General features: G+C 45.0%; 1 protein-coding gene across 1 annotated transcript in view; it reads left to right on the forward strand.

Moving 5' to 3' along the window:
• The first annotated feature begins 6,507 nt into the window (after positions 1-6,507).
• SNAP23 (synaptosome associated protein 23) overlaps positions 6,508-23,438 on the forward strand; it is a 53,024-nt gene continuing 36,093 nt past the window's right edge. The window contains exon 1 of the mRNA XM_077264271.1: positions 6,508-6,657. The gene's annotated coding sequence lies outside the window, so the exon portion shown is untranslated. The remainder of the gene's footprint in view (positions 6,658-23,438) is intronic.

The following is a 23,438-nucleotide window of genomic DNA, read 5'->3' on the forward strand; positions in this document are numbered from 1 at the left end:
GCGCCTATTCTGGCACTTGGCCACTCTCTTCCCACTCCCGTGTAGAGGTGGGATATGGGGTAATGAAGGGTTAATGTCACCTTGCTATTGCAAGGTGACATTAAGCCAGATTAATAATAGAGAGGCGTCAATTATGACACCTATCCATTATTAATACAATAGTATGAAATGGTTAAGAAAACACACACACACACATTATTACAAAGTATTTTAATGAAATAAAGACACAGGTTGTTGTAATATTTTATTATACTGGTAATCCAGCTGAAGACCCTCGTTCTGTAACAAAGGAAAAATAAAAAAACAACAATATCTCATACCTTCCGTCGCTCAGGTCAGTCCCACGAAGTAAATCCATCTGAAGGGGTTAAATCATTTTACAGCCAGGAGCTGTGCTAAAGCAGTGCTCGTGGCTGTAAAACCCCGGGGACTGAATGGAAAGCGGGGTGACCCGGAGTTACCTTGAGTTGCGGTGAGGCACCCTCTGCTGGACGTCCTCATGAACTGCAGCTGGGTAAAAGTTCCCACGCTCAAGTTCATATGAGGACATCCAGAAGAGGGTGCCTCACCGCAACTCAAGGTAACTCCAGGTCACCCCGCTTTCCATTCAGTCCCCGGGGTTTTACAGCCATGTCAGCAAAAAGACATACAATTTTGAAATGCAATAACAATAAGTAAATTTGAACAGAGCTTCCCTTTATGGGAGGTGAGGACACTTGAACGTTACAAACATGGTTAAATACTTTAAATAACATACTATAAAAAAACTTTTCTGACCCAACCGGGTATTCTACTAAGTGCAAATTTTTGAACAATAATTTAACGTTGCCTTTAAGGACGTACACGCTGATTCCACTAAAGACCTTCTTATAAAACACTATAAGGCTAATCAACTTTTCTTCATTTTCCATCCTTACATCTGCAGGACCGCCTGTCTATCTGCCCCAGGCCTACTGCCTCTCGTTCTGTTGCAGGACCGCCCCTTTCCGCCCGGGCCTTCTGCCTCTATACACAGTATAGAACGTATCATCCATCTCTCAGTTCAGGATCACCGAGCCATCTCTGTATGACTCCTAGGAGGACTCACCGACTAACCCCGTACGGGTTCACTTCCTGTCCTCATTCTCTAACACATTATTAAACATTCCTTACAATTAACTAGCTAACTACATATAACTGCTACATGGCAGCATTATTACTTCTTCTGTTAAAGTATCATCATTCTCTAAGTGCTATCGATGAACGTCCCCTTTAAGAAGGGACCAAGTCTCTATGAGGTAGTGCAACTTCTCAAGCTGCAAGTCCGTATGCAGTAAGGACTCCAGTGCTGTTTCCAGGAACAGTTTCTTCGCAAAGAGTCCTTTCTTTTGTAAAAGCAGTAGAGAGCACCTTTAAGAAGGTGCAAACTATTTACAATGAGTTTGTAATCATGCAGTGTTCATGATCCAGCAGTTCTTTCAACAATGATAAAACGAGAAACAAAAACAAAAGCAGCAGAAGGGATCCCGGGTAAACAAAGGGATCCCTTTAAGAGTTAACCCTAGCCGGGTTGTAGCAGCAGAGAAAACACAAAAAGGACAAACAGTTAACTATTTACATCCCTGTCGAGCGTTAGGGCTTCATAGTATGTTGCAAGACATCAGCTGGTGGTGGACCTCTCCTGACCGTGCAGGCTTCGGCCCCTGGTCCCCGACTGATGTGGTATCAGTGTCAATGGTTGGTCTCTCGGGTGCAGTCAGGTCACCCGGTGTCTGGATTCGAAGGCTAACCCTAGCTGCCAGCTCAGTAGCTGCAACAAGGCGTACGGTGGCGATAGTAGCAAGATCTGTCAAGTCTGGTTCAATCATGGCCGAGGCAACAGGTGACACCCCTTCAGGCCCACATCGTTGGACGTTCCGAGCGCACCATCCTTGTGCACTCCGGTGACGGGTGTAGGTCACCTGATCCCCCCTTTGCAATAGTGGGTCACCGTATCGGTTGCGGAAAGGAGTCTTCACATCGTGACTAGTAACGAAGACGTCAGTCGGTAGTCCCGGTTCCTGTATGGAGCCCCAACCCCGCTTTGGGTGAAAGGCCAGCACAGTTCCCCGCTTTACCACGTCTTACCCGCCGCGCGCAGGCTTTGGGTGTCGTATCTTTGGCGCATCAGTTTGGTCTGTCTCTTTTCGGTTTTTCCAATGTAAGATCAGGCATTGTTTATATTGTTCCCAAGTGAGCACAGCAAGGGTGAGGCCTTCCTCCCGAGCTCCATCCAGCCCGATCCAGGGGGTGTCCCACTGGAGGATCACCCCGTCTGAGCTCACGTCTATGGGTTCTCCCATCTTGGTCGGTAGTGGTGGTACCAGCTTCCCCATCGTGTCGGGGGTGAGGATCACCCGCTCAACCGAGAAGAAGCGGTTATTGTTGGGGTGAGGAGCGGTCGCGGGAGGGGTCAGGAGAGCAGGATCGGCCGGGGGAGTAGGGGTGCCTTCCATACCTGCGCCTGATGTGATTCCACCGATGTCGATCCGTTCCGTTGACAAGGACACTGGAATCGGCTGCAGCCCGGACCGCGGCTCCTCCAAGGGGGCCTCCCGATATGGCTCCGCTCTCCATGGCTCCGTGGTCAGGATAGGTAGGCTCAGCTCCTCCGCCGGCGGCTCCGAGGAGTTCAGATCCTTCCGCTGCGGTGGACGCGGGTCCGCCTCTGGTGGGTGAGGGCAAGCTGGGATCACTTCGCCGTCGCTCGGGCACTTGCTGATCATCATCGCTGTCCGGCATTCGGCGGCAACGCATGCACCGGGCTCCGCCATTTCTCCAAGGTCGAGCTCCCTCTTCACCTCGTTCCTGCCGTTGCAAATCAGGCGGCGGTTCTCCTCTGCTGCTGGGCAGGTCGTCATCTCGAAGCAGGAGTCGGAGGGGGCGGTCGCTACTATTGGCGCCGTTTCGGTAATCTCCTCCCATGGCACGCCCTTCTTCTTCCTCTGCGCTCCCTGTGGCGCTGCAATGGCGGCGGGTTTTGGCGGGAACTTTTGGCGGCAAGTGGCAATACACAATCTTTGCAATAAGTCACAGTCCAAGCACAATAAATCACAGTTCCAAGGCACACATGACCTGATTCTTCAGGCTTAAGTAGATCCTGTTCGTGACGCCAAGTTGTAGCGCCCCCCCACTGCCGCAGGGCCGAGGGGTACCCGGTACCGGGCCTCTGAGTCTCTGTCCTGGGGTTGTCACGGTGGCTAGACCCGGTCCGTGACCCTGCTGAGGGGCGCCCAATGAAAGGTGTGGGTGGTGATGATGTTATGGTGCGGTGCAGGTCGCAGTAAATAACGAGGACACCAGGTTGCAGTCTCTTTACCTCTTTAATGAAGGCTTCAGGATCCTCAGTCCGGAATACGGTTAACCGGGCTGCGCAAGTCCGGCCGGTCCAATGGCACCTCCAGAGTTCCCTTTGCAGGTGGAAATCTGTGCCTACCTTCTAGCGCTTGTGTGTTGTGGTCCTCCCCTGCTGTGCTTACGGGATAGTCCCCACAACTGTTGTGTCTGTTTCTGAAGTTCCCTCACAACTCGATTATGATGTTCTTCTTCGTCCCCCAGATGATATGGCTAGGACGCACCCGTATGACGGGTAGGCTCGGAGCTCTTCCTGGACCCTAGTGTCGCCCCTCTCCTGTTGTTGCCCCCTATGTCTTCTTAGGTGATTTGAGTGAGACAGCCCGCCTATAACTGACTGTCCTGCCGTAGGTTTGAAGTTAGGCCTGGAGCTCTATACTTCCTCGGCGTTCCGGCCACCGGCTGTGCGCCTCAGTAGGATGTTGCCTCGTCTTACAGCACGACTCCTACTGGTGTTTCTCCTTGTTGCGTTGATCTCGTTTCTCACTCAGCACAATAAACCTCGCTTCTTGTCCTTTCTTAGGGTACCGCCGCGATCAGGTGCAGGCGTGGTCCCGTAACGTTCTCTCTGTTCGCTAGGCCTCTGTCAGGATCCCACCCCTGACAGGGACCCCTCTGAATCTTCCCCTGCAACACCCTCTGCCACAGGATGTTGCCTGGTTCCAACCCAGTCAGCTTTCTTTCTAACTTCCTATCCAACCCCCAGTTTTACCAGACTGTGAGGAGTGGCCTAATACATAGCGCCTTTAGCTCCCCCTGGAGGCCAGACTGTGAAGTGTATTGGTGTCTGTGATACCTGGTCAGGTGAACTCCTTCAGTGCCATCAGACGTACCATCACTCCCCTTAGCGGCAGAGCGACGTTACTGCAACGACCAGGACTCTGGGGCGCTGCATTTGTTTTGGTTTTTCCTCTTCATGTTTAGATGAATTTCACCTTTTTTTGCACATGAATATTTGTACAGCACACTTATACCATATATTTATTTTGCAGTGAGGTTTTGAGAAAGACCGTGCCTGGTCGAAACGTTACCTTGTTGTCCGCAATCACCCTTTTTCTTTAAAAATTATTTGGTGGTGCCTGTGCACATGAATAAAAGCAACTAAAATTCTCTACACAAAGGCAAAGACTTGAGTGCGGCTGTTTTTCTTGTGGAGGCTGGGTCACACCTTCGGCTGACGTCACGTCAATTTCCAGAGTCTAGAAATTGACGTGACGTCGGCGGAAATTAGCGGCGGCTGCAGCCTGGGGTTCACGTGACCCGGACTCAGCCGCCAGCATAGCGCCGCTCACAGGCGAAAACGGCAACGGAAGGTATTTACACAATTCATTAGGGGCCCCGGGGGGATTCATTGGGGGGTTAATTGAAAATAGTGGACAACCCCTTTAAGTTTCAAACCCCAGAAAAATGGGCCTGAGGTTTTGCCAGAAAACAACGTATTTGGTGTCGCTGCATCTGTAATCGATTGATCAAAATAAAATATTTATTAACCCCTTATGAGAAATGCTGTAAAATTAAAAAATATATAAACCATCAGAATTTCCACTTTGTGATGGCAGAACCACTGTAAGGCTATATGCACACTTTGCGGATTCCACTGCGGATCCGCAGCAGTTTCTCATGAGTTTACAGTACAATGTAAACCTATGGGAAACAAAAAACGCTGTGCACATGCTGCGGAAAAAACAGCGCGGAAATGCTGCGGATTACATTCCGCAGCATATCACTCCTTTTCTGTGGATTTTCACCTGCTCCAATAGGAAACTGCAGATGAAAATCCGCAGAAGAAACCGCAGTAAAAACCGCGATAAATCCGCAGTAAAAACCGCAACGGTTTTCACTGCGGATTTTGGAATTCTGCTGCAGAAAAATCCGCAGTGGAATCCACAAAGTGTGCACATAGCCTAAAAAATGCAGTTAAGGCTTTGTGCACACGTCCGGAATTGCCGTGGAAATTTCGGCGGCAATTCCGCAACTGTGCCGCAGGTAAAACGCATGCAGAATTGGCATGCATTTTCCCGCTTAACACTAGAGTTTTACAAGCGTAATTAGGTTGCAGAATGCTAGCGTTTTCCAAGCGATCTGTAGCATCGCTTGGAAAACTGATTGACAGGTTGGTCACACTTGTCAAACATAGTGTTTGACAAGTGTGACCAACTTTTTACTATTGATGCTGCCTATGCATCATCAATAGTACAAAGATCTGTTAAAAAATAATAAAAAAAATAAAAAATCGTGATATTCTCACCTTCCCACTCAGCCTTCCCACTCCTCGCGATGCTCCCAGCAGCTCCTGTTCCCAGTAATGCCTTGCGGCAATGACCCCGAATGACGTAGCATCACACGAGACCGCTACGTCATCACAGGTCATTGTCGCAAAGCATCACTGGGAATGGGAGCATCGCGAGGAGCGGGAAGGCTGACGGGGCCGCCGGAAGGTGAGAATATCACGATTTTTTATTTTAATTCTTTTTTTTTTTTTTTTTACAGGTATAGTGTTCCCAGGGTTTGGAGGAAAGTCTCCTCTCCTCCACCCTGGGTACCAACCGCACATGATCCGCTTACTTCCCGCATGGTGGGCATAGTCACATGCGGAAAGTAAGCGGATCAATGCATTCCTATGTGTGTGGAATCCCCGCGATTCCGCACAAAAAATGAACATGCTGCGTTTTTTTCCGGAATGCGATTCCGCAGCGGTAAAAAATGAAGCATGTGCACAAAAATTGCGGAATGCATTCTAATAATAGGATGCTTAATGTGAGCGTTTTTCGCGGTTCTATCGCATTTTTATAGCAAAAAAAGTGAAAAAATCCTGAACGTGTGCACATCAAAATAAAAGGTTATGGCTATGGAAATCCTCCAGAGCAGGAAGGGCTAGGCACTTGCAGGGTGGCACGAGTGATATCATGTTACGGAGTTGTTGCTCCAGCAGTTGCCTGCAGTCAGCGCTCCTGTGCGGGATACACGGAGGGAGATTCCAGCACTGAGCACCGCGACCTGAGGAGGAAACTCCCGACAGGAAGAGCCGGGCTGACACTTGTTACAATACATAGCTGCACACAACAGCGCCTGTCACTCACACTGCGGCCTGACGGGAGCCGCGCTGCTATTGGCCGCGGCGAGTGGGCGCTGAGCGCTCATTGGTTAGAAGTAGCAGTGTGGGCGTGGTGTATGACGGACTGGAGAAGAGTCTGGTAGAAGTTGCCTCCCGGTTTCCGGCGCCCATATCAATCTGTGGGGATATCAGGACGCGGAACTGGAACCGGTCTGGGCAGGATTCTGCAGGTATGTGCGCAGGTACTCACGCCAGTGTACATAGGGTCCCAGCTGTGTAGTACCACAAGGCGCAGCATGTTACATGGAGTGTAGTGCTGGTTGTGTGCGCTTCTGCCTGTTTGTGTGCTTCCACATGGGACCAGTAGGGGGCAGAGGTGTGGGCTCCATGGTACAGCTGCTGCCCCCAGTGGCGGTGGTATGTGTCAGGCACAGGTTGGGGGTCTCTAGTCCTATGTAACATCCCCTCCCCCAGTCTGATTCGCCACAATTTGGGGTCAGCTTGCATTTTTTGGGCCCTCACCATGATGTGCACTGTGCTCTCTGACCTGTTGTTCTGGGTGAAATGTTTCTTTCCTAAAATAAAATCCTGTTTCCTGTGGACCCTCCTTCTCTTCCCCCAAGCCAGAGCGGCCCCTCCAACAGTGCGTGTCAGAAGTGACAAGCGGGGAGATTCCAGTGGAAAGTGGTGTCTTTTTTCTTATACTGTAGGTGTTGTTTTCCACCTATATATGAATGTAACCATGAGCCACACAATACACTTGTCGCTGAGGGTAAAAAACCCTCCCTGGACACCTCAAGCAGGTCCAATGCAAAGGACAACTCCAAATAAATATAAAACAAAAAACAAGGAGTAAATGAGTCCAAATCATCATTTAAAAACCAAAGTTTACCTTTATTAAACCATTATCAAATTAACACAAAGTTAAAATGCAATCATCATTATCATGTCCAATATACAATAAAGCAAAGGAATTAGGAGGGAGACTTTCCCTGTTGAGAAAGCCATTCCGCGAAACGCGCGTCCGGGGCCGCCGGGTGAAGTGCAGACTGCTCCCCTCTGAATTTTATAATGGGTAAGCGTGCAATTTTCATTATTTATATTCTGCGATTGTGGGCTGTGGACTTAGTGCTCTATAGGAGCAGAGGATATTGTGTACTATACACTGCCTATTATAGTGCCCCAGCTGAGCTATGCATTTCTTTCACTATTTGCACCAGTACTCATGTTTGGGATGCATTTTGTAGTGTGCATCTGACCCGGCTACCTTCGAGTCTCCCTCCTAATTCCTTTGCTTTTTGTAATATTGGACATGATAATGATGATTGCATTTTAACTTTGTGTTAATTTGATAATGGTTTAATAAAGGTAAACTTTGGTTTTTAAATGATGATTTGGACTCATTTACTCCTTGTTTTTTGTTTTATAGTTGTTTTCCACCTGTAGCAGACAATTCTCTTAAAGGGGTTGTCCACGTTTTGGATACTTTTTTGTTTTCTTAAATTCATGTATTTAGGACTAACATGCGAGACTCATCTGAGTTTCTCGCATGTGTGATCCCAGCCTAAGGCTATGTGCACGCGTTAGGAAAAGAGGTGCAGAATTTTCTGCACAAAGTCCGCATCTCCGGAATTGATGCGGATTTTCAGCGGTTTTTGCCACTGCGGATTTTTATCATGGAGGGGTGCAGAAACGCTGCAGATCCGCACAAAAGAAGTGACATGCACTTCTTTGAAAACCGCAGCAATTCCGCACTGATTTTTCCGCACCATCTGCACAGCTATTTTTTATTTTTTTGCCATTGAATAACATTGTACTGTACATCACAGTGCGGATCTGCAGCGTTTCTGCGTAGAAAAATCCGCTGCGGATCTACACCAAATCCGCATCAAATCGTAGCTGATTTTATGACCACATCAAAGTAGAACATGTCTGGAAATAACAAGCCTATAAAAGCAAAAAACGGTGCAAAAGTTTTAATGAAACCCCTATCTATCTATCTATCTATCTATCTATCTATCTATCTATCTATCTATCTATCGTATCTATCTCAGAATGTATTCGCTAAAACTAGGACTGAAACTTAAAGCAAAGGGGAAGTTAATAAACGCTTATTGAGCCCCAGGGGATGTGGGGGAAGCAACTTCTTGACCAGAGGCTGCTCAGTGTAGTCTCCCCCGCTGGTTTCCAGTCATCAGCATCTGGGGGGCTGCTACTTTCACATGTAGTCCAAGTGGAATAAACACTGTAAATTTTAGTTACTCTGGGGGACCAGTGGTAGTTCATCTCCATTTTGCACAAAGCTTTTTAAAAGTGAGAGAGAAGTATAAGGGCTTGTTCACACTATCCTTTTTTTGCTGCGGATTTTTCAGCTGCGGATTTGGAAAAAACGCAGTGCAAAACCGTGGTGGTTTTCACTGCGGTTTTTGGTGCGGTTTCTACTGCGGATTCCACTGTGGGTTTCCAACTGCACTTTCCTATTGGTGCAGGTGGAAAACCGCTGCGGAATCCGCAGAAAGAATTGACATGCTTCTTTTTTTCCGCAGAAAATCCGCGCTGATTTTCAAGCGGAAAAACGCAAAGTGGGCACAGCTGTTTTTGTTTTCCATAGGGTAACATTGTACTGTACCCTGCATGGAAAACGGCTGCGGATCCGCAGCTGCAAATCCGCTGCGGATCCGCAGCAAAAACCGCAAAGTGTGAACATAGCCTAAAAAGGCAGCATGTCGCTCAGTGGTTAGCACTGTATGGTGGCTCAGTTGTTAGCACTGTATGGTGGCTCAGTGGTTAGCACTGTATGGTGGCTCAGTGATTAGCACTGCAGCCTTGCAGCACTGGCGTCCTGAGTTTAAATTCCACCAAGAACAACATCTGCAAGGACTTTGTATGTTCTCTCCGTGTTTACGTGGGTTTCCTCCGGGTACTCCGGTTTCCTCCTACACTCCAAAGACGTACTGATAGGGAATTTAGATTGTGAGCCCCATCGGGGACAGCGATGATAATGTCTGTAAAGTGCTGCGGAATAAGCAAAGCATAATAATAAAAAGTTCCAAACAGTTTTAACAGATTACATTTATGTATTTATTTTTTGTTCCCTTTATGTTCTCTGCAGGCGTACCTTATCTGATGCGATGTACTTTCAGTTATTTATCTTTCATCAGTTAAATAGATTTTCCAGTTTCTGAAAACCCGTCCCTCGATTGCAGTTTATTTTCTAAAAACAATCTTGCCTTGCTCACCCTTCCCAGGTCCGGCGTTGAGTCTCTGCTGCTGCTCCCAGTGTCTATAATTGTCTGCGATAGTACAGTCACGTCGAGGGCGCTGCCAATAATCTGCGAGGTCAGTGGCTAATGCAGGCAGAACCGGTGAACTGACTGACTGGATGCAGTCCTGCAGACAATAACAGACACTGGGTGCAGCAGAGACCCTGTACCTGGGGAAAGTGAAGTAATTTTTTTTTTTTTCTTAATTAAAAAACTTCAGGGACTGGAAAATCCCCCTTTAAATTTTTTTTTACTTCAGCGCTGCAATTACAATTCTGCTGGTTGTCATTGAAACCTACTAACAGAGGCTTGTTTTAGAGCAGTTTCCCATCTTTAAAAGTGATGGCATACTACTAAGACATGATTTTACATTATTATTGGTAGGGATCTTAAATCGCTGTTGTAATAAACACCCCCTTACAGTTAGGCAACCAAACACATTCTTTTGAAAAGGATCATAATGCAGAACTGAGTGGCTGCCATGGCAGGCAACGTAATCCACAGCTGGATGGGACCATTGCTGCATCCAGCGCTTCCATGCATTACACAGTCCACCAATCATGTGAAGAGTGCATTTCCTTACCACATGTGGGTGGTCGCAGCTTTCCCGGCAGTACCAGCTGATTGTTGGCAGGTCAGAGAAGCTGGCTCTCTGGTTGGCTGTAACTCCAGATCAGAATTGTCATTTAGTTTCTATTTTTTACACTTATTATATAATCCTTGGATCGTCTTTACTGTGGCTCAGCGGTTAGCACTGTATGGTGGCTCAGTGGTTAGCACTGCAGCCTTTCAGCGCTGGGTTCAAATCCCACCAGGATGTTCTCCCCATGTTTGCGTGAGTTTCCTCCTACACTCCTAAGACATACTGGTAGGAAAAGTAGATTGTGAGCACCAATGGGGACAGTGATATTTGTAAATCTGTGGAATTAATGGCGCCATATAAGTAAGTAAAATAACTGAAAATAGTTGTGCACCTCTTACGCTGAGTATTGCCAGGCCATCGTCACCATATAGACATGACTGTAATCATGTGACCAGGAATCCACCCTGCCTTCCACCAGAACGAATAATCAATGCTGATTTATCACTGACGTTTGTTAATTTTATTTATTTTTTGCTTGTAGCTGAAATCCCCTATAATTAGTTTTAGGCTATGTGCACACATTGCGGATTTGGCTGCGGATCTGTAGCAGTTTTCCATGTGTTGTACAGTATTATGTAAACCTATGGAAAACCAAATCCGCAGTGCACATGCTGCGGAAAATTCAGCGCAGAAACGCTGCGGTTTATTTTCGGCAGCAAGTCAATTCTTTGTGCGGATTCCGCAGCGTTTTACACCTATTCCTTTATAGGAATCCGCAGGTGTAAAAACGCAGGCGAAATCCACACAAAAACTGCACTAAATTCGCAGGTAATATTCAGGTCATTTTACCTGCGGATTCTGCAGAGTCCACGTGGAAAAATCTGCAATGGAATCCGCAACGTGTGCACATAGCCTAAGTCCTCTACATTTTTTCCCGTGAGTTTGAGTTTCTGTGGGATGGATAACTCCATTCTTTTCTTGACGGTGTGGGGAAATCCATGGTCTCTGCAAAAAAAAAAAAAAAGTTTCTGTGCTGAGTAAATTGTGCTGCCATTGTTGCAGGAGGCTCGGAAGATTTGGTAGATGTCGTCAATAAAGTGTAACATGAAGGGTTTATCCAGATTACTGCAGATGACACAGGATCAGCTGTTTGTGGGGTTTTGCTGGTTTTCTTTCCTTCTTCTTTAAAGGGGTTTTTCACTTTAAAACAACGCTTTTTATATTCTGAACGTAACAAACATCGCCCTCCCTTTTTTCCACATTGATGGCGCTCATCAATGGTGAGCCCAGCGGCTTGTAAAATCTATCTGAGCTTGATGATTGGCTGCAGCGGTGATATGAGCTGCTGATGAGATGTCCCCACTACAAAGCACTGAGACCAGCACAGTGGACCTAGGGAGGGTGAGTACTCACTCTGTTTGTGTACAGTATATAAAAAGTGTTTGTGGTCGACTTTTTTCGTAACGTGAAAATCCTCTATAACGGGATGTAATTGGTGTGTTAAGTGGGTGACCCCACTGGAGACCACCAGCAGTAATATGCTGCATAGATGACGCCACAGTCTCTGAAATCGGGGTGATCTCCCGTACCAGCTCTTTCACACTGTAGATGTCAAGGATAATAATGACCACAACTTCTAAAGAGTTTGATGGCAGCGCGCCGAACTTTCCGGGATAATCGATTAGCCGTAATATCAGTAAATGTGGCACGTTACCGCTCGAGGCCACTGATTAGTCGCAGCAGTGACGGCACTTTGTGGCTGGCAGCTTCACGGTATACACGGTTTATTCTTAGTATGTAACCATGGAGACACATCTTTCTGGATAGACAAAAAGTATGTTTGTAAGATATTATTTTTTTTTTTTTGCCTGTATTGGATTAATACAAATGTAGTTACCGAGACCTCCCTTTTTAAAGAAGACTTTCTGCTTTCTTGTTGTGTATGTATTTCCCTGATGTATCAGGTTTTGTTGTCTGGACTTGAGCCAGCAAATTGTTCTGTGGTGGTGTTTTTTTTTTTTTTTTTTTCCTTTTTCTAGAAATCTCTGCTTTTAAAAAGCTGAAAAGCAGGATAATTCCTGAGATTTTCTGTAATTACTGTACATGTAATTATATAGAGAATAGTCCGCAGTGGTAAAGGATGTGGACACTTTTGCACATATTGGCACAGGCTTATGACTTTTTGCTACTTTTGCCACTTTTGAACAGTTGACGAGGTTTATTGAGAGTCGAGGCCCTACAAATTCATTAAGAAATAGCCTAAAATTAGTGCAAATTACAGGTCAAATTCTCTTTTTAATGTGTTGTTAAAGATGCCCCATTTTTTTTTATTTTTAAGAGTCGTTCATCGCTTTAAAAAAAAATTAAAAAATAAAAAGAGTAAAAAGTGACACGTTTTATTCCAATGAAAATGTATTTAATGCCTTTGCATACGCTGATGTTATTGTATGTCACAGTCAGGATTCTCATGTCTAGACCCGACGGAGGTGGTGAGACCGCTCCATACTGGGCAGATGCTGGCTGTGCTGTACAAGATGAATCTGCCTGTTAGGCTAGGTTCACATTGCGTTAGGGTGATCCATTTAACGGATCCGTTACTAAGTGGCACTAACGCAATGTAACAGATCCGTTAACTCAGCCATTGCCATATTTTATTGTAACGCATCCTAACACATGTCAAAATCGGCATGCGTTATCGATGATGCGTTACTTTGTGACATACCCTCAAACGCGATCTACTGCGTTTTCGGGTACGTTAGGTCTAACGGACGCTGCATAGACCTCTATTACGAACGCATGCCGACGCCATGGTACCATGCATTAGCGCACTCGTAGAAAAAAAGATTTTGTGCATTAGCACTAACGCGATGTGAACCTAGCTTTACAGCAACGACCACTGACTGCAGCATTTAAATGATCTGGTTACTTTTAAACTCATGGATCGGCTCCCGTTGGTCCCTCCATGATTTGAACATGGAGTGATAGGTTAAAATAACAGTCCTGGGTTTACTGAATGCCCGTGTTGCTGCCATATTGGATTTCTCCCCACACAAAAAAGACATCAAGCTTTTATACAACTTCATCAGGTGGAAACATTTTAAAAGTTACGGGTCTGAGAAAATGGCGACACATACCAAATTTGTATTTTTTTTTTAAATTTTTTTTATTTTTTTTATTTTTTTTTTATTACAAAGTTCTGAATTTTTTTTTTTTTTGCCATAAAAAGAAAACTTTGTTTCATCCCAACTCAGAAATTTTGTTCCCCCATTTTGCAGTATATTACATGGTAAAATAGAAAGTTATGGGAGGAAAAAAAATCAAATTCGCAAAAAATGAAATCTAAAATGTGTATTTGACTATTCAATATATCGTTTGCAAATCTGAGTCATATGTATGAAGACTTCTGGTGGACCTGGGCTGCTGCGGACCGTGTGGTCTCGTGTCTGTACTGGTTTTTATAGGGCCCAGAATCTTTTAATAATCCAAGCCAATATGCCTCTCATGTATTCGCAGGGTGATTACTTACTGATCCCATGGTCTGATCCCTTCACGCTTCCGCTATCCTCCGAGTACTGATTCTTGCTTGATAGGAAATGTTTAACATGTTTGATCAGCAAATACTAGCATGCAAGGCTAAAAATATTGGTCTTTGCTGTATGAAGCAAAGCTCTCTTCAAATATATCACATAGGAGGGTGTATTCTCACTCTGCAGAGTATACAGCAGATTTCCGATAGTTGCTGGCACCTGTCTTGTGAACGGGGCGCCAGCGGGTGCAGCAGTCGGCTGCGCATGCGCCACTCTCTATTAGTTTGTATAGGACTCTTATTAATTGCATAAACCACAACATTTCTAAAGCCAAAAGACCTTTCAAATTCTTTTCTCACTTCACCTCTTTGACCACAAAAAAATAGACCTTCCTCCTTTTTGGCAAACTGATGCAGCTAATGACAGCCACATCCAAACATGGAACCTATGAAAGTCCTTTCCCAAATAAGCCGTAAAGGTCTGATGTGTGAAAACGTCCCACAAATACTCTGTTACGATGGCGGTCAACGCTGATGACAACTTTGGCCTATTGCCAAAAATCCCAAATCAAGCAAGAATGTGCATGACGCCATTATAAGAACATATTTATTTTTGGAAAATGCATAACACTGCTTATAGGATAAAAAGAAAACGCCCCCTAAAAAATAGCCAGAAAATAAAAGACCAATGGTGGGTGATGCAAACGTGCTTTAAAGTAAAGATAAGGTAAATACAAAGGTATAAAATGGTTTAAGGCTTTGCGCACATGTTGCTTTTTTTTTTTTTTTTTTCAATGCAGATTTTTTTAAAAACCTGAACTGTTTCCTGATGCTAGTAAAGTGGATGAGAATTCTGAAGTCTTATGCACACATTGCTTATTTTTTCCTTGTAGATTTGGTGCAGATTTAAATTTCCGACATGTCAATTCTTTCTTCGTTTTTGCTGCACATTTCACTTAGAGTAGGGAAAATCTACACAAAAAACGCAAGTAAAAAACGTGCAGTTTTGCTGCTGCCTTTTTCCTGCCAAGAGATGTAGAAATTTCTGCACCAAATATTTAATGTGTGTACATAACCTAACAGGCAGGAACAGCAATACTACATATGGGCTGTGTATTGGTGGGTGAACATCTCTATATTTTATTCTTTATAACTGCTTATCCTCAGTTTTTAGGCTGTTTTTGGCCTTCAGAATGTTTCTTTTTTTCTGGCAGATTCTCTGCAATTTTTTTTTTTGGCTGTGCACTTGCACTGATATGTATTATTGCTGTATCTGTCTGTTGTAGTGTTTTGTACTTTGTATTTATTTGTTTACTTGTCTTATTTAATCACTTAGGCTACTTTCACACTAGCGTTAACTGCAATACGTCGCAATGCGTCGTTTTGGCGAAAAAACGCATCCTGCAAAGTTGTCTGCAGGATGCGTTTTTTCCCCATTGACTAACATTAGCGACGCATTGACACACGTCGCAACCATCGTGCGACGGATGCGTCGTGCTTTGGCGGACCGTCGGCTCAAAAAAACGCTACATGTAACGTTTTTTGTGCGACGTGTACTCTTTTTCCGACCGCTCATGCGCGGCCGAAACTCTGCCCCCTCCTCCCCACACCTCACAATGGGGCAGTGGATACGCTGGAAATCAGCATCCGCTGCACCCATTGTGCAGCGCAAACAATGCTAGCATCGGTACGTCCGCCCGACGCTCTGCAACGGGCCGAGTACGACGCTAGTGTGAAAGTAGCCTTAGCTGCACGTTTTGGGTTTGGTTCATCCACCACTTGTCTTAGTGTTTTTATGGGGTGTATTTTTATGTTGTCTTCTCCTTTTGAAGCCAGAATCGGGGCTGGACTGCGATTTGGCTCATCTGCTGGGAAACAATGCGCTGCTCCTACTCATGAGAAATGTCAACTGAACCCAACTGACAGAAGTTGGGGGTTACGAATGGTTGGGCATTTTGGCTTTACAACATTCCTGACCCGATCTCCAAATAAGAAATAATCTGTAGCCAGAAATTGTATGCCCCTCTCCTCCATTATAGCAATGGGGTTGAACATGCATGTTCATGGCGGAGCAGTCCAGCTGCTGCTGCAGATATACAGCTGGTTATATAGAAGAATTCTTCTATAGGATAAAAAGATCAAAGGAGAGGACGGTCGTCCTTCATACTTAATGGTGCGGGTTCAGTAGCTAATCCTCTGCTGCATCGACCATGATCTGAGATAATCCAGATCCTGGACTTTTTAATTAAATCCTTTAGGCAAAGCTCCCACTTTAATTTTTTTGTCACCCTTTTGAGTGTGCAATAAATGCAGCGTATTACAGTTATACGGGATTTCTAAAAATCTCTTTTCCTACTGTGGTGTTTTGTTTTTTTTGTTTGTTTGTTTTTTCCTTCTGCGGAAACTGACTTGGGGTGCGATTTTTAGATTTGCAACATGCATTTCTCTTATAAAATGCCTTTTCTTTAGGGATTTTGCAAATAGACTTGTATGAGATTATGAAAATGTAGAGTTAACAAGATGCATAGAATCGACATATGACTTCCATCAATGAAGCTTTATCATGGCTAAGTAACAGGAAATGTTCGAAACAAAGTAGGTTTGTTCAGATCATGACACAAGCGCAGCTGGTAAAATCATGATAAAAATATACTGGGGGGAAAAACACTCAAATACCGCAAGTAACCTTCATTAGCTAATTGCAGAAAATCTGCAGCATCAAAAAATACAGTAAATGCCGATTGTGAGAACTTAGACTTAGAGAGTATGTTCACACTAATTTTCCGTTGCAGATGCTAAGCTTTGAAATGTGGATTTGCAACAGATTTATTTATTTTACTCATTTATATAGCGCTATTAATTCCACAGCGCTTTACAGATATCGTCTTCACCATCCCCATTGAGGCTCACAATCTACATTCCTTATTAGTATGTCTTTGGAGTAACAGGAGGAAACCCACAGACACGGGGAGAACATGCAAACTCCTTGCAGATGTTGTCCTTGTTGGGATTTGAACCCAGGACTTCAACGCTGCAAGACTGCCGTGCTAACCACTGAGCCACCATACAGTGTTAACAACTGAGCCATTATGCTGCCCATAGATTTCACCATATTCTTAGCATAAACTGATATGTTGGGTGGATTAGATTTGGTAAAATCACACCCATTTTGCTGCTGTAATATGCTGTGCATTTACTGGAAAGAAGTCAGTGAGAAATGTGCAGCATATTTGCTGCGTGTGAACACGCTATTAGTTGAGGTCTCGGTTGATGGCTACCGTGGAATCTGATTAGAGGGATTGGGCTGTTGCGCCACCATGACACCAGCACATAGAGCTCAAGGGTTGACATAACCGCTTTGGGCCTAACAATAGCTCTCTTGTGTGCCATCCTAGTACACCCCTTAGGCCCTACCTGAACCCTGGGTTATGCAGGCATAAGTAGAGGATTGATAGGTACAGTTCAGGGGGGGGGGGGGGGTTCAGGCCCCTGCTTCATGTTATGGCTTGTGCTGACGTGTGATCTGTAGGATATCTAGCCATCTTGGGTGCCCAGGAGAGTGGTCCCACCATTGTGACTTTACTTGCCATTCAATACATCAATTAATCATATTCTTTTATGTCTGAATATCCAGATTAAAGCTCATTATGAACCTGTCACACTCCTGCATGACACGGTGGTGACTTTGGGACCAAAATCCTGCTATGTTCCCATTAATGCCCTGAAGTTCCAAGCTGTATTATATGGCCTTTGGTTTTAATAATTTAGTGGGTCTAGCTCTCCATGGTAGTGTCATCCTCTTGTGCTCCGATGCCAAGATCTATGGAGAAGACTGCACAGGGACACTGCTAATTACAGCTCTGCGCAATGATCAACTCTCACATCTCCGGATTCAGGACCCCCGTACACATTAGACTAAAGTTGTCCAAACCCACCTCAGTCAGGGGCCTCCCGACTCCACTGACAGATGTCAGGAAAGAGAAGGATCCGGCATGTTGAATTTCCACAGACAAGTGACCCTCATAGAGACAAAGCACATGAGCGCTAGTCCACACCTGGAGTTCCTATTTACGGTAGGGGTCTGACATCCTTCAGAAAACAATCATATAACCTGTATGGGGGCTTATAGTATGCGATATATCTCTCTCCTCTAATTATTGGAAGTACTTGTCAGCAGTAATGGCAGGGGTCTTCCTACGGCGGGTGCAGGGGTCACAGCGGCACACTGGCCTTACTCAGCGGTCCAGGGTACCTTCACCGCTATTGCACCTACGTCATATTAGAGACCCTGGTGCATTAGGCTTCAGAAGCTTTAATTTCCACCTTTTGACTATGAGTAAAGGACTGTCTAGGACCTGGGTGTTGCTGGTCCTATGAGCTTATTCCTATAGCTAGGAGTATTTGGTAATGTGATGACATTTTTGCCCTCCAGTATCAAAAATAGAAAGTCAGGCCGCACCCTAAAATAACAACGTCTCTATGGACAATATGGTGCCCGTCCGTACCAGGGGATCCATCCCAGTATAGAAGTCCAAATATAAGAAAGAAACGGACAGCACCACAGCAATTGTGACAGAATAGCTTACGTGTTTATTCTGCCATCTGCAACGTTTCGGTCCTGAGACCTTTGATAAAGGTCTCAGGACCGAAACGTTGCAGATGGCAGAATAAACACGTAAGCTATTCTGTCACAATTGCTGTGGTGCTGTCCGTTTCTTTCTTATTTTTGCCCTCCAGTCTGGGATGACAGATCTGTCACAGAAGAGTGGTCCTAGTTACCGAAGCTCCGTTACGGCTGTCAGGCCGGCAGAATTTTTTTTTTTTTTTTTTTTTTTTAGCCAAAGTAGACTTGGCAAAAAGTAATACCAGTACCGGTATATATATATTTTTCCTAATCTTTGTGAAGCCACTTTTGGCTTTTGCAAAGATAAAAAATTGTATTAAAAACTGTATGTAATAATTGAGCAATATAATAGGCTTGATTCCCACATGCTGAGGAGATGCATCCATCTTTTCCTCTGGACCGCCTCCTGGCATTGGATCATGTTAAGAAAAAACCAAACTACGATAGACCGAAATCCTAGAAAATTATGAAAACCAAAAAGAAAACAAGGATCCCTAAAATATAACTTTTAATAGAAACAGTATAAAAACTTTATTTAACATGATCATCAAAATTAAAAAAGTGAGCAAAATTAAAAAATAATCGACAAAAAAGGAACACAGTCGTCCTGCTAATGTGTAACGATTGTGTTCCTTTTTTGCTGTGGCAGAGAGTTCTCCTTTATTTATTTTTTTGCCTATAATTGGCTGTGATTATGTCCTTACTACCCAGAGGACCTATTTTATGGTCTGCTCACATCTTGTAGTGACAAAATGGATGTCGATTATTATTCTGTCGATTATTAGATCACAGTGGACATATGGGTGTATATATCTGGTTATCATTGAGTAACTAATCTCTCATTTTGAGCACTCTTATATCATAAGACATCATATAGCAAGACAAGATGGGACTCATTTATTGGATAGAGGAGTGCATGTTTGAAATTTGATATCTGCATTTCTGTAGGCACTTCTGTGCTTTTGTAAAAATCGTATCTGGACAAACACACATTTGCCGCACTCTGTGTACCCGTATATTTTTATAGTTCAGGTCATTGCACTTGATGGTATTCCCTTGTGGGTACTAATATCAAACTGAACTTATACTTATTATTTTTGTTTTGTTCATTTTTCTTATTGATTTTTTTCCTTGTTTTTCTTTTTTCTTTTGGGTATCAGAGGTGTATATGGGACATTATCCTTTGTCTATCTGTTACTGTAGGGATTGTGAGGGACCCTAGGGGGGTAGTCTTCGTTGAGTGGGGGCACCTACCACAGTAAATTAGGGTGTCTACCTCCACTGCCAGGCAGGTGGCAGTATAGGTACAGTATTTTTAGGGTTCACCAGTTTTTCCTTTATTGTAGGTATTTTCTAGGGGACAAAAGGGTGAGCCGTCGAGGAGTGGGGGCGCCAACCGAGAAAAAGTAGGGTGCCAACCTCCACTGTCAGGCAGTACTCATTGTAGTGCGACCTAGGGTTGTTTAGGTACATTGAATACCTTCTCACTTTTTTAATTTTGATGATCATGTTAAATAAAGTTTTTATACTGGTTCTATTAAAAGTTATATTTTAGGGATCCTTGTTTTCTTTTTGGTTTTCATCATTGGATCATGTTGCATGTGTGTATAGAACCTTATGAAGGTCTATACTTGTATTCACTTTAGGATGATGAGAGCTCCATGAAAAATGTTTGTCATCCAAGTGGAGCGGCATGAGATGAAGATCACAAGTGGTATATAGTTGTCTAGTCATGAAATATGGCAGGCAGTATATGGGTAATGTGGGTTACAGTTCATTTCTCTGAGTTTAGATATGTCTTTAATTTTCCCTTCATCTCTAAACTCCTGGAACTCTTATTCCATTCCCGCCTAATCCGCTATTTCTCAGCAAACTCTTCTTTACAATCCGATTTCCATTGTTTACATTCTACTCAAACCGCCCTCACTAAAGTCTTTAATGATCAACTAACTGCTAAATGTAATGATCACTACTCCTTGCTGATTTTCCTGGATCTCTCTGCAGCTTTTGAAACTGTGGATCATGAGCTCCTCCTCACTATGCTCCGCTCCATTAGCCTCAAAGACACTGTTCTCTCCTGGTTCTCCTCCTACCTCTGACCGCTCCTCCTCCTCTCAAAGATGAGTCCTAGACCACCTCCTTTACTCCTAGTATACTGCCCTTATTGGACAAATAATCAGAATTGGTTTCCAGTACCATTTCTATGCTGATGAAACCCAATTATACATACCGACTCCTGACGTCACCCCAGCAGTACTACAAAATACCAGTGATTGTCTTACTGCTGTCTCCAACATCATGTCCTCCTTCTAACTGAAACTGAACTCATCATGTTTCCTCCTTCCAATAACCTACCTATGCCCAACATTGCCATTTCCATGTGTGGCTCTACCATTACTCCCCAGTAACATGCCTGCTGTCTTGGGCTCATACTTGATTTAGATCTTTCCTTCACTCCCTACATCTGATCACTTGCCCACTCTTGTCATTTACATCTCAAAAACTAGAATTCGACCTTTTCCCTTCCCCAATGACCGCACACCTGAGAGAGGGATCTTCCCAGCCAGGACAGGAAACCTACTGAAATAAAAGGCCATTACTTCTCCCTCGCTTCAGTTGGGTTTCCTGCCCTGATGGGAGCCCTAGTGCTGAAATCACGGCGGTTTTTGAAGACCACTCACCCACTCCTGTCCCGACACAGGAAGAACAGGCCAGGCGCCTCTATGCCAGTCTTCAGGTTGTGGAAGCGCCGTTCGCAGGTCCTGTGGGGCTTTCGCGGGCGTCGGTCCAGCACAGTCCGGGGTCCTGAGGCTCTTCTGCGGCTGCCACGCGGCTCTCTCCCCCCTCTGCCGGCTGCCTTCAGCTCTGGGCCTAACTTCTGGGTGTGCGGTGGGCGTCGCGCGCAAGGCACACTGGGAATGGGCGTGCCCGCGTGACGCCAGTGCTGCGTGCCCGATCCAAGATGGCGGCTCCCATGGACGGATGCTGGCCAGGATACAGGGCCTTTTGGTGGTTCCCGGTGCGGAGGGGGGGAGGAGCGAGATGATACCGGAAGAGGCGGTGAGCGTAGTGGATCACCCCTTAAAAGCTGGTTGATCGACAGAGTAAGCGCTCACATCTATAGAGCTCTCCATTATGGAGGATGGTATGGAGCAGCAGCAGTAAGAGCCCTTACCAGGTGCTATGCCTGGTCACCAGCATACTAAAAGGAGTAGCCGCTCAAGTGGAAGAAGCGGCAGTCGCCCTGACCGGAGGTCGCAGGACTCTTCAGCTTCTAGGAGAGACGTTGTCTGTGCTCCTGATCAGCCTCAAAATCCAGTACCCTTCATTGTCAGCGGGTGGTGAGTGATCTTCATGACTTTGCCTCTAGCCTCAGGGCCATGATTAGGGCAGGAGTTAAAGGCTCTTTAAAAGAAGTCCTTAAAAAGAGGAGTAGCAAAAGCCTATTACGGATTCTGATGCCTCTCAATCTGGCGAGGAATATCAGGAGGAACCTTTGTCTCCCTTTCCCTCCTCTTCCATGTCCTCTGGCTCCTCTTCAGATAGCGATGTTGGGGGCTGACCATGCTTTCTAACTGAAAACACAGAAACTGGTGAAATCAGTCAGGGCTACAATGGGCCTAAAGGATGAGAAAACGACTAGATCCGTAGAGGACGTTATGTTTGGAGGAGAAAAGGAAGCGTACATTCCCAGTCAATGCTAGGGTAAAAGCCCTTATAGAGGAGTGGAAGAAGCCTGAGAAATCTGAAATCCCCTCATCTTCTAAAAGACTATCGCTTTGAGGAAAAGCATTCAGAAGTGTGAGATAAAGTCCCTAAAATTGATGGTGCAGTGGCTAGGTCATCTAAAAAGTCATCCCTACCCTTAGAGGACTCAGGCATGTTAAGAGACCCATTAGACAAGAAGGCGGATGTGTTCTTAAAACACACCTGGGAGGCGGCCACAGGAGGTCTAAAACCGGCAATATCTGGGACATGTGTTGCCCGTTGCCTTATAGTCTGGCTGCAACAAACAGAGGATCAATTGAAATCTAAGGTGCCAAGAGAAGGGGGTCCTAGCCAATATGGCAATGGTGCAAGGAACCGCAGCTTTTATAGCAGATTCCTCAGCAGACTCTGCAAGACTAGTGGCTAGAGCAGCAGGCTTGTCTAATGCAGCTAGATGCGCCTTATGGTTAAAGGGGTGCCCGGGTGACTTGCCCTAAAAAAAATAGACTTTGTTCCATCCCGTGTGACGGCAGATTCCTCTTTGGTCAGAAGCTGGAAGACATTTTAGAGAAAGCAGGCGATTGAAAAAAGAGTTTCCCAGTGGATATTAGAAGGCCTTATTTTCGGAGAGGAAAATTTAATAGAGGTCGCCCCCCGGGAGAAAGAAGAAACTGGGACTTTAGAGACAGAAAAGGATCTGGGTACATGTTTAAGGGACCCTCCATATCAGCAAAAAAGCCCTCCCAATGACGCCAGGCCAGAGGTAGGGAGAACACTTTCTTTTTCTCCGCCTGGGTAGATATTTCCCCCAGTCGTTGGGTATTGAGTGTCATCAAAGATGGCCTAAAGATAGACCTTTATTCATCCACCTCGACAGACTTTTGTGGTTACACCCCACAGAAAATTCCCGGAGGAACAACTAGCCTTGGAAGTGGAGGTAATAGGGCTAGTACTAAAACGAGTTCTAGTAGAAGTTCCGGAGGGAAGAGGAAGGAAGAGTGTTTTATTCCCCTCTCTTTTTGATACGTAAACCGGACGGTTCGCTAAGGACTATTATCAACTTGAGGAAACTCAATCGGTCAGTGGTAAATTACTCCTTCAAAATGGAGTCGGTAAATACAGCGATAAAAATGTTGTTCCCGAATTGCTTCATGGCAGCTATAGACTTAAAAGACGCTTAGTCCCGATGGATTGGGACATAATATCAGAAATTTCTGAGAGTAGCAGTATATGTCCAAGGGCAACTCAGCCACTACCAGCATGCTGCCCTCCCGTTCGGTCTGTCGATAGAGCCAAGAATATTCACC

The sequence above is a fragment of the Ranitomeya variabilis genome, chromosome 1 (assembly GCF_051348905.1).
Source record: "Ranitomeya variabilis isolate aRanVar5 chromosome 1, aRanVar5.hap1, whole genome shotgun sequence".
Lineage (NCBI taxonomy): Eukaryota > Metazoa > Chordata > Amphibia > Anura > Dendrobatidae > Ranitomeya > Ranitomeya variabilis.